The sequence below is a fragment of the Dipodomys merriami genome, unplaced genomic scaffold, assembly GCF_024711535.1.
Source record: "Dipodomys merriami isolate MVZ:Mamm:240054 unplaced genomic scaffold, mDipMer1.0.p SCAF_440, whole genome shotgun sequence".
In the NCBI taxonomy this organism is placed as follows: Eukaryota; Metazoa; Chordata; class Mammalia; order Rodentia; family Heteromyidae; genus Dipodomys; species Dipodomys merriami.
In genome coordinates this window covers 90,519-100,478 of record NW_027206003.1, presented here as the reverse complement: position 1 = coordinate 100,478, position 9,960 = coordinate 90,519, and positions in this window count along the sequence as shown.

Below are 9,960 nucleotides of genomic sequence, written 5' to 3'. Positions count from 1 at the left end.
GCTCCACCCCGGGTGGGGGTGGGGGTGGGGGGCACAGCCCGGCCCGCTCCACCCCGGGTGGGGGTGAGGGGTGGGGGGCACAGCCCGGCCCGCTCCACCCCGGGTGGGGGTGGGGTGGGATGTGTGGGGGGCACAGCCCCTCGTCCAGGAGACCTCTCTGGACACCTGGCCTTCGCTGGTGGCTGTGTGTAGGCCCGGTCCCCTTTGGCGCGCGCCTGTGCGTCCAGATGGGTTTTTGGATCTGTGAGCACGTGCACATGTGTCCGGTGTCCGTGTGTCTGTGTGGTTGGGACGTGTCCACAGGTGTGGATGTGGATGTGCAGGGGGGTGGGTCTGTGCGTGCAGTTGTGCCCATGGGTGTAGGGCACGCTTGACTGCGCGTGTGTGCACAGACGCATGTGCACCAGGCGGGGTGCTGGCTTGAACCCACTCCTCCTGCCTGCCCCTCTGCTTACACAGAGGCCCAGCAATGGAGGCCAGCCCCTGCCTTTGTCTGGGCTCCCACGGCTCTCCCCACCCCCTCCCAGGAGAGAGAGGCCCACCCATCTGACCTCGTCCCCCAGGTGGACAGAGGTGCCTTATCAGCTGGGCTGTGCTTCTCCACCTCCCAGGGGAAGAAGAGGCTTCTAGGCCATTCCTGGGGGATGAGGTGTCCATCCTGGATGGCAGGCACAGACAGGGAGGAGGCCTGGCCAAGCTCACCATGGCCTTGGTTGAGCGGCTTCGGGGGATTCACAGGTAGGATCAAGCCCAGGACACACAGGCAGCCACAGGCCAGAGAGACCAGAGAGACCAGAGAGATCAGAGAGACCAGAGAGATCAGAGAGGCCAGAGAGACCAGAGAGGCCAGAGAGACCAGAGAGGCCAGAGAGACCAGAGAGGCCAGAGAGACCAGAGAGACCAGCCCAGAGAGACCAGAGACCAGAAAGACCAGAGAGACCAGAGAGACCAGAGAGACCAGAGAGATCAGAGAGATCAGAGAGGCCAGAGAGACCAGAGAGACCAGAGAGGCCAGCGAGACCAGAGAGATCAGAGAGGCCAGAGAGACCAGAGAGACCAGAGAGACCAGAGAGACCAGAGAGATCAGAGAGGCCAGAGAGACCAGAGAGACCAGAGAGACCAGAGAGATCAGAGAGACCAGAGAGACCAGAGAGACCAGAGAGACCAGAGAGACCAGAGAGATCAGAGAGGCCAGAGAGACCAGAGAGACCAGAGAGACCAGAGAGATCAGAGAGGCCAGCGAGACCAGAGAGACCAGAGAGGCCAGAGAGACCAGAGAGGCCAGAGAGACCAGAGAGGCCAGAGAGACCAGAGAGACCAGAGAGACCAGCCCAGAGAGACCAGAGAGACCAGAGAGGCCAGAGAGACCAGAGAGACCAGAGAGGCCAGCCCAGAGAGACCAGAGAGGCCAGAGAGACCAGAGAGGCCAGAGAGACCAGAGAGGCCAGAGAGACCAGAGAGGCCAGAGAGGCCAGAGAGACCAGAGAGACCAGAGAGACCAGCCCAGAGAGACCAGAGAGACCAGAGAGGCCAGAGAGACCAGAGAGACCAGAGAGGCCAGAGAGGCCAGAGAGACCAGAGAGACCAGAGAGGCCAGAGAGACCAGAGAGACCAGAGAGGCCAGCCCAGAGAGACCAGAGAGGCCAGAGAGACCAGAGAGGCCAGAGAGACCAGAGAGGCCAGAGAGACCAGAGAGACCAGAGAGGCCAGCCCAGAGGCCAGCCCAGAGGCCAGTCCAGAGGCCAGCCTAGAGGCCAGCCCAGAGGCCAGTCCAGGCTGTTCCAGGGAGCTGGGGCTGGCCAAGCATCTGGCCCCCTCCTGGGGGTAGGCCTGAAGTTGTGGGGTGGGAATTAGGTAAGGAAGCACAGTTAGGTCATGTCTCAGAAAGGCCTGACTGCAGAGCAGCGGGAAGGTTTGGGGTGGATCCCGCCTGGCTTTCGAGGATGAAGGTGGAGAAGAGGAGGAGCAGAGGGAGAAAGGAAGGGCCAGAGGGAGATCTAGAGGAAGGGAGAGGGAAAAGGAGGAACGGGGAGAAGGGAGAAAGGATCTAGGGAAAGGAGGAGAGGGGATGAGGAGGGGGTGGGAGAGGAAGAGGGAGGAGGGGTGGCAGAGGATGTGGGGAGAAGGGAAGGAGGGAAAGGAGAAAGAGGGACAGGTAGGGAGGAGGAAGGAGCGGGAATGGGAGGGGGAGGGGAGGAGGCGGACAGTGGGGCTCTCTCCCCTCCCCCAGCCCCGGTCACCCCGGGCCCCTGGGTGCTGTGGGACTCAGGGGATGCCCTCCCTGTCCCCAGGGGTCTGGTCCGGGTCCCTGCAGGGGCGGAGGCTGTGGACGCGGGCTGAAGTCTAGGCGGCTGCACTCACTCCCTCCCGCCAGCCGGCCTGCGCACTCAGCTGACCCGACCCCACCTTGGCCGCCTTGCCAGGGCAGCCTTCCGCAGCACCCCTCTGCGGCGGCACCCCTCTGCAGTGCGGCTCTGTTTTCCTGTCCTACAGGTCCTGCTCTTTCCCCCACGGCCTGCCTGAGCCCCTCCCTGGCTGTCTTCACACGCGGCCCCTGGGCTGAGCCCTCCCGCGGGGGCCCCTGCCCTGGGGTGGACCCCAGGTGCAGAGCAGAGCGAAGGGCAGCTGCCCAGGGCAGAATGCTGGCGGGCACGAGGGAAGGAGCAGGTGGGTCCTTGGCTGGGATGGACCTGGCCTCTTTTTTCCGAGCCACGCCTCTGGACAGTCGCAGCCCCCGCCCCCCCCCCCCCCCCGTAGCCCGGGCGGGTTCTGGGCTGGGGTGATCTCTGGGGTGGCCAGGTGTGGGGATGGAGAGCGGCAGTGGTCCGGGCTGGCAGCTCTGCTGGAATGTCGGTGGACAGCAGAGGAGAAGGGGTCTAGCTGGTTACCAGGGAAACAAGAGCAAACAAACACTGCATCCTGCAGGCTCGGTGGGGGCCTGTGGCAATGACCTCATCTGCCCACCCAACCCGGCTCCCAAGGCCAGCTGAAGGTGGGGGGTCCCGGCTGTTTGTGTTGGGCCCCGCGTCCATGGAAACGGCTGGGGCCGGGGTGCACCGGCTCCACTCCCGTCTGGTTTTGTGAGAAGGGCAGGCGTGGAGCTGGGACGGCCCTCTGGGAGCAGGGAAGGATGGGCATGGGGGAGGGAGGGGGAGAAGAAAGGGAAAGGAGAAGAAAATGGAGAAGAGAGGAGGGGGAGGGGAAGGGCACAACGCAGAGAAGAGAGCAAGAGAAGAGGAAGAAGAGGAAGAGGAGAGGACTCTTCAGGAGAGAGAGGAAAGGAGAAGGTGGGGAGGAGAGGGAGAAGGTGGGGTGTGGCAGAGGTGCCTTGGGCCAGGGGAGGCCCTGTGTGAAGGGGCCTAGGACACCAGGGAGGGGACCAACCCTGCCAGTCCGGGGCAGGGCAGGTGGACGGGGCTGGACCCCGGGAGCAGAGGCTTGGGAGACTTGTCTGTCTAGCAGAACCTGCATGGCTAAGGCTTGCAACAATGTTGCACCTGCAGAAAAAGAGTTGCTGCCCTCCAGGGAGCCCTAAGCTCCTGCTGGCTGGGGGCTGGGGGTTCAAGACTGCAGTCTTCTTCTTCAAATACATGACTCTCTTCTGCTCGTTGTTTACGTGGTTGGAGAGGAGTTGGTGACTTGGGACACTGGTTCCCCAAATCGTGTTCCTTCTTTGGTAGCAGACGGTTCTCAGCCAGGTATCGCGCGCACACCACCCTGTTCAGTCTGCTGCTGCCCTGGCGTTTGCTCCATCCGCAGGTTGGTGTCTCCTAATCCCTTTCAGCACACTGGCACCGGTCAGAGCAGACCACGCAGAATTAGCAAGTGACCATCCTCAAAGGCACAGCGGGCCCCAGGGGAGAGGGACATCTTTTAACAGGGTCCTGAAAGGGATGGAGGACACCAGAATCCAGCGCAGCAAACACCAGGAGAGGGACTTTTCAGCCCAGGCTGGCTTTGAGCCACGATCCTCAGATCTCAGCCTCCAGAGTAGCCAGGATCATAGGTGTGTGCTTGTCTTTTTTACTCAAGCTAGAGCGCTACCACTTGAGCCACACCTCCACCTGGGGCTTTGTGATAGTTAAAGGGAAATAAGAGTCTCATGGGAATTTTCTGTCCAAAAAACTATGATTCTCAGATCTCAGCCTCCTGATTAGTTAGGGTTGCAGGTGTGAGCTTGGATTTTTACTATTGCTATTTCCCCTAAATTCAATGTATTCTACAGATGAATCCTCATCTGATTAATCCTCACTTATGACCAAGATTGCCTGGTTCAGATGTTAGACTGTTGAGAGTTTCTGAATATTTCCATAGACTGCTTAACACTTCTAATCTGAAAATCCAAAGTCCCAAGCCCGGAGATGCTTCGCTATCTGAGACTTTCTGGGTGCTGTGTAGGCTTTTAACAAGTTTTGGCACCAGGCACCCATAGTTCACTCCTGTCATCCTAGCTATTCAGGAGGCTGAGATCTGAGGATCAAGGTTCAAAGCCAACCCCAGGCAGAGTCTGTGAGACCCTTCTCTCCAATTAAACACCAGAAAACCGGAAGTGGTGCTGTGGTTCGAGTGGTAGAGCGCATGCCTCGAAGAGCTCAGGGACAGCGGCCAGAGTTCAAGACCACCACCACCAACAAAAAGTTTTGGCTTATGGAGAATGTTGGGGGTACCTTGGGAATGGGGTTGCTCACCAATTCCATTCTTGCTGAGTGCCTGCATCCCCATCTTCTCCCAATTTCGCTAATCCTCTGTTAGCCTTCTTCCTGTAAGATAGCACTGTGATCTGAACACAGGTATGGGGGTAGAGGGTGAATGAGGGTTTAGCTGCCCAAGACCCTGAGTTCCATCCCTGGTACCAAAAACAAAGGAAATCCCCTACAATGTCTCCACCTGTATGTTGATTCCAGTGTTCTTCAGAGTCCTTGGGAGACACATCTGGATTTAAGTGTGCTTCTGATGCACACAGCGCAAAGAAAAAGGGTTATGTTTTACTCCCAGTGTACATTTCATTGTCTTGATTTAAAACAGTGACATGGATCAGTTCTGGTTCCTTCTTCTTCCTGTCTTTTTTACCAGTGTGTGTGTTGGGGGGGGGGTTACCCGGGCTTGAGCCCAGGGTCTTGGGCTTATGGGCTCAGCCGGTACCCTACCCTTTGAGCCACGCCTGCAGAACAGCATCGAGAGGCTTGAGGCACGAGCAGGGTTTGGGCGACAGCTGGAACAAAGTTCAGGGACACTCGAATGCTAGCTGCCTGCCCTGTGTGTGCCCGCGGGCCAGGGCCGCAGCAGTAGCTCCTCTCGCCTGGCTGGCAGCCGGGGATGGAGGTCCAGCCACGCAGCCCAGGGACGCTGGGCACACCAAGAGCTGCCTGCAGGGGGAAGCAAGCTGAGAGCAGGCCAGGGCACTGGCTCCCACGGGTGTCTGCGAGGGGCTGAGGCTGTTCCTGAGACACACGCTTCCTGCCAGCAGCATCCTCGGCGGTGGGAATCCGTGTCTCCAGTACCTAGCACAGGGCAGGAAGCGTCTCCAGTGCGTGGATTCTAATCCCAAATGATGCTGTGAGTCAAATGATGTCTTAAATACTGAATGTCCACAGGCTCCTCTCTCTCTCTCTCTCTCTCTCTCTCTCTCTCTCTCTCTCTCTCTCTCTCTCTCTCTCTCTCTCTCTCTCTCTCTCACTCTCTCTCACTCTCTCTCTCTCTCGCTCACTCGCTCACTCGCTCGCTCGCTGTCGCTCCTGGTCCTGAGGTTTGAACTCAGGGTCAGAGCACTGTCCTTGAGCTTTTTTGCTCCAGGCTAGCGCTCTACCACTTGAGCCACAGCTCTGCTTTTTGGTGGTTAATTGAAGATAAGAGTCTCAAGGAAGGCTGGGAAGGTGGCTCGGTGGTAGAGCGCTTGCCTTGCATGCATGAGGCGCTGGGTTCGATTCCTTAGCACCACATAAGCAGAAAAAGCTGGAAGTGGCACTGTGGCTCAAGTGGTAGAGTGCTAGCCTTGAGCTGAAGAGCTGAGGGACAGCGCCCAGGCCCAGAGTTCAGGCCCCACGACCGGACCCCCCCCAAAAAAAAAAGTCTCAAGGATTTTCCTGTGGGAGCTGGCTCCAAACCCTGACCCCTGACTCTCAGCCTCCTAAGTCGCTAGGGTTACTGGCAGGGGCCTGTGCCCAGCATGGGTTGAACTCTTGGTCCCCAGATGGTGGAACTGTTTTGGGAGGTTTCTGGAAATGTTAGGAGGCAGAGAAGCAATGCGGCTCTGGAGCCGGGTGGGGTGTGGGGTTAAAGAGGTGTCTGGCCCCTGGCCCTGGAGCTGGGGGTGGGGTGCGGGGTTAAAGGGGTGTCTGGCCCCTGGCCCTGGAGCCGGGTGGGGCGCGGGGTTAAAGGGGTGTCTGGCCCCTGGCCCTGGAGCCGGGTGGGGCACGGGGTTAAAGGGGTGTCTGGCCCCTGGCCCTGGAGCCGGGTGGGGCGCGGGGTTAAAGGGGTGTCTGGCCCCTGGCCCTAGCTGATCTCCTGGCTTTTCCTGAGCCTCTGCACTGAGACAGAGGGGCAGCCCTGTCATGCTCCTGCCGGGCTAACGTTCTGAACAAAACCCTCAGAAGCACGACCCAGAGTCGATCCTTCCACTCCTGCGCTGTGAGCTCTGCATGGTGGTGGGATCCTTCCACTCCTGCGCTGTGAGCTCTGTGTGGTGGTGGGATCCTTCCACTCCTGCGCTGTGAGCTCTGTGTGGTGGTGATGGGATCCTTCCACTCCTGGGCTGTGAGCTCTGCGTGGTGGTGGTGGGATCCTTCCACTCCTGCGCTGTGAGCTCTGCGTGGTGGTGGTGGGATCCTTCCACTCCTGGGCTGTGAGCTCTGCGTGGTGGTGGTGGGATCCTTCCACTCCTGCGCTGTGAGCTCTGCATGGTGGTGATGGGATCCTTCCACTCCTGGGCTGTGAGCTCTGCGTGGTGGTGGTGGGATCCTTCCACTCCTGCGCTGTGAGCTCTGCGTGGCTGTGGTGGGATCCTTCCACTCCTGCGCTGTGAGCTCTGCGTGGCTGTGGTGGGATCCTTCCACTCCTGCGCTGTGAGCTCTGCATGGTGGTGATGGGATCCTTCCACTCCTGCGCTGTGAGCTCTGTGCATGGTGGTGGATCCTTCCACTCCTGGGCTGTGAGCTCTGCGTGGCTGTGGTGGGATCCTTCCACTCCTGCGCTGTGAGCTCTGCATGGTGGTGGATCCTTCCACTCCTGCGCTGTGAGCTCTGCGTGGCTGTGGTGGATCCTTCCACTCCTGCGCTGTGAGCTCTGCGTGGCTGTGGTGGGATCCTTCCACTCCTGCGCTGTGAGCTCTGCGTGGCTGTGGTGGATCCTTCCACTCCTGCGCTGTGAGCTCTGCGTGATGGTGGGATCCTTCCACTCCTGCGCTGTGAGCTCTGTGTGGTGATGGTGGGATCCTTCCACTCCTGGGCTGTGAGCTCTGTGTGGTGATGGTGGGATCCTTCCACTCCTGCGCTGTGAGCTCTGCGTGATGGTGGTGGGATCCTTCCACTCCTGCGCTGTGAGCTCTGTGCATGGTGGTGATGGGATCCTTCCACTCCTGCACTGTGAGCTCTGTGCATAGTGGTGGGATCCTTCCACTCCTGCGCTGTGAGCTCTGTGCACGGTGGTAGGATCCTTCCACTCCTGGGCTGTGAGCTCTGCGTGGTGGTGGTGGGATCCTTCCACTCCTGGGCTGTGAGCTCTGCATGGTGGTGGTGGGATCCTTCCACTCCTGGGCTGTGAGCTCTGCATGGTGGTGGGATCCTTCCACTCCTGGGCTGTGAGCTCTGCGTGGCTGTGGTGGGATCCTTCCACTCCTGGGCTGTGAGCTCTGTGTGGTGATGGTGGGATCCTTCCACTCCTGCGCTGTGAGCTCTGTGTGGTGGTGGGATCCTTCCACTCCTGCGCTGTGAGCTCTGTGTGGTGGTGATGGGATCCTTCCACTCCTGGGCTGTGAGCTCTGCGTGGTGGTGGTGGGATCCTTCCACTCCTGCGCTGTGAGCTCTGCATGGTGGTGATGGGATCCTTCCACTCCTGGGCTGTGAGCTCTGCGTGGTGGTGGTGGGATCCTTCCACTCCTGCGCTGTGAGCTCTGCGTGGCGGTGATGGGATCCTTCCACTCCTGCGCTGTGAGCTCTGCGTGGCTGTGGTGGGATCCTTCCACTCCTGCGCTGTGAGCTCTGCGTGGCTGTGGTGGGACCCTTCCACTCCTGCGCTGTGAGCTCTGCATGGTGGTGATGGGATCCTTCCACTCCTGCGCTGTGAGCTCTGCGTGGTGGTGATGGGATCCTTCCACTCCTGCGCTGTGAGCTCTGCGTGGTGGTGATGGGATCCTTCCACTCCTGCGCTGTGAGCTCTGCGTGGTGGTGATGGGATCCTTCCACTCCTGCGCTGTGAGCTCTGTGTGGTGGTGGATCCTTCCACTCCTGCGCTGTGAGCTCTGCGTGGCTGTGGTGGGATCCTTCCACTCCTGGGCTGTGAGCTCTGCGTGGCTGTGGTGGGATCCTTCCACTCCTGGGCTGTGAGCTCTGCGTGGCTGTGGTGGGATCCTTCCACTCCTGGGCTGTGAGCTCTGTGTGGTGATGGTGGGATCCTTCCACTCCTGGGCTGTGAGCTCTGTGTGGTGATGGTGGGATCCTTCCACTCCTGGGCTGTGAGCTCTGTGTGGTGATGGTGGGATCCTTCCACTCCTGCGCTGTGAGCTCTGCGTGATGGTGGTGGGATCCTTCCACTCCTGCGCTGTGAGCTCTGTGCATGGTGGTAGGATCCTTCCACTCCTGCGCTGTGAGCTCTGCGTGGTGGTGGTGGGATCCTTCCACTCCTGGGCTGTGAGCTCTGCATGGTGGTGGTGGGATCCTTCTACTCCTGGGCTGTGAGCTCTGCATGGTGGTGGGATCCTTCCACTCCTGGGCTGTGAGCTCTGCGTGGCTGTGGTGGGATCCTTCCACTCCTGGGCTGTGAGCTCTGTGTGGTGATGGTGGGATCCTTCCACTCCTGCGCTGTGAGCTCTGTGCATGGTGGTGATGGGATCCTTCCACTCCTGCGCTGTGAGCTCTGTGTGGTGGTGGGATCCTTCCACTCCTGCGCTGTGAGCTCTGTGTGGTGGTGATGGGATCCTTCCACTCCTGGGCTGTGAGCTCTGCGTGGCGGTGGGAATCTTCCACTCCTGGGCTGTGAGCTCTGCGTGGCGGCGACTTGGGTTTGGCCGCCAGCCTCTCTCCCCTCTGCCAGCTCAGCCACCCTCGCCTGGCCGTGGAGGCTACTCTTGCTCTTTTGTCGGGAAGGATGTTGGTGAGACAGTAACGTGTTCGTGTGAAGCCCAGGGTCCTCTGGGCGTTTGAGTCCGTCAATCCGAGGGTCCAAGGAGCCTGCCTCCAACGTGGGCCTGTGGTGGCTGAGACCCACCACTCAACAGGCACCCCACTCCCCAGAGAGGGCTGGCGCTTTGTAGAGGTCACACAGCGAGCAGAAGGGAGGGAGGAGCTCCCCCAGCTCTCGCCTGGATCTCAGTACAAGGGCCCAGGGAGGGTGGCAGCTCTGGGTGTTGGTAACTGTCACTGATAGTGTCCACCCGGTGACATTTATGATGCCCTGGAGATGTTTCCCATGCCAAATAGCTCAGCAGGGGCCCCATATGGAGGATGAATGCGTGAAATCTAGGACAGTATAGGGGGTTGTAAAGGTTTGGTTATGGGGCACCGGGGCCATGTGGTCCGTGAAGGAGGGGGGGGGAGGGGAGGAGGAAGGGGAGGAGGGGGGCTCCCCAGCCCTCCCCACTGGCTGATCTGCCCTAGGGCTCCCCAGACACTGCCTGGGACTGCGGCTTGCCAAGTGTGTGGCACGTGACTGGCTGGGCTAGGAGATGGCGTGCTGTGGCGCTCCGTCCGCGCTCCTGTGTCGGGCAGATGGAGGGAAGCTAGGTGATCCTATCCCCCCGCGCGGGCA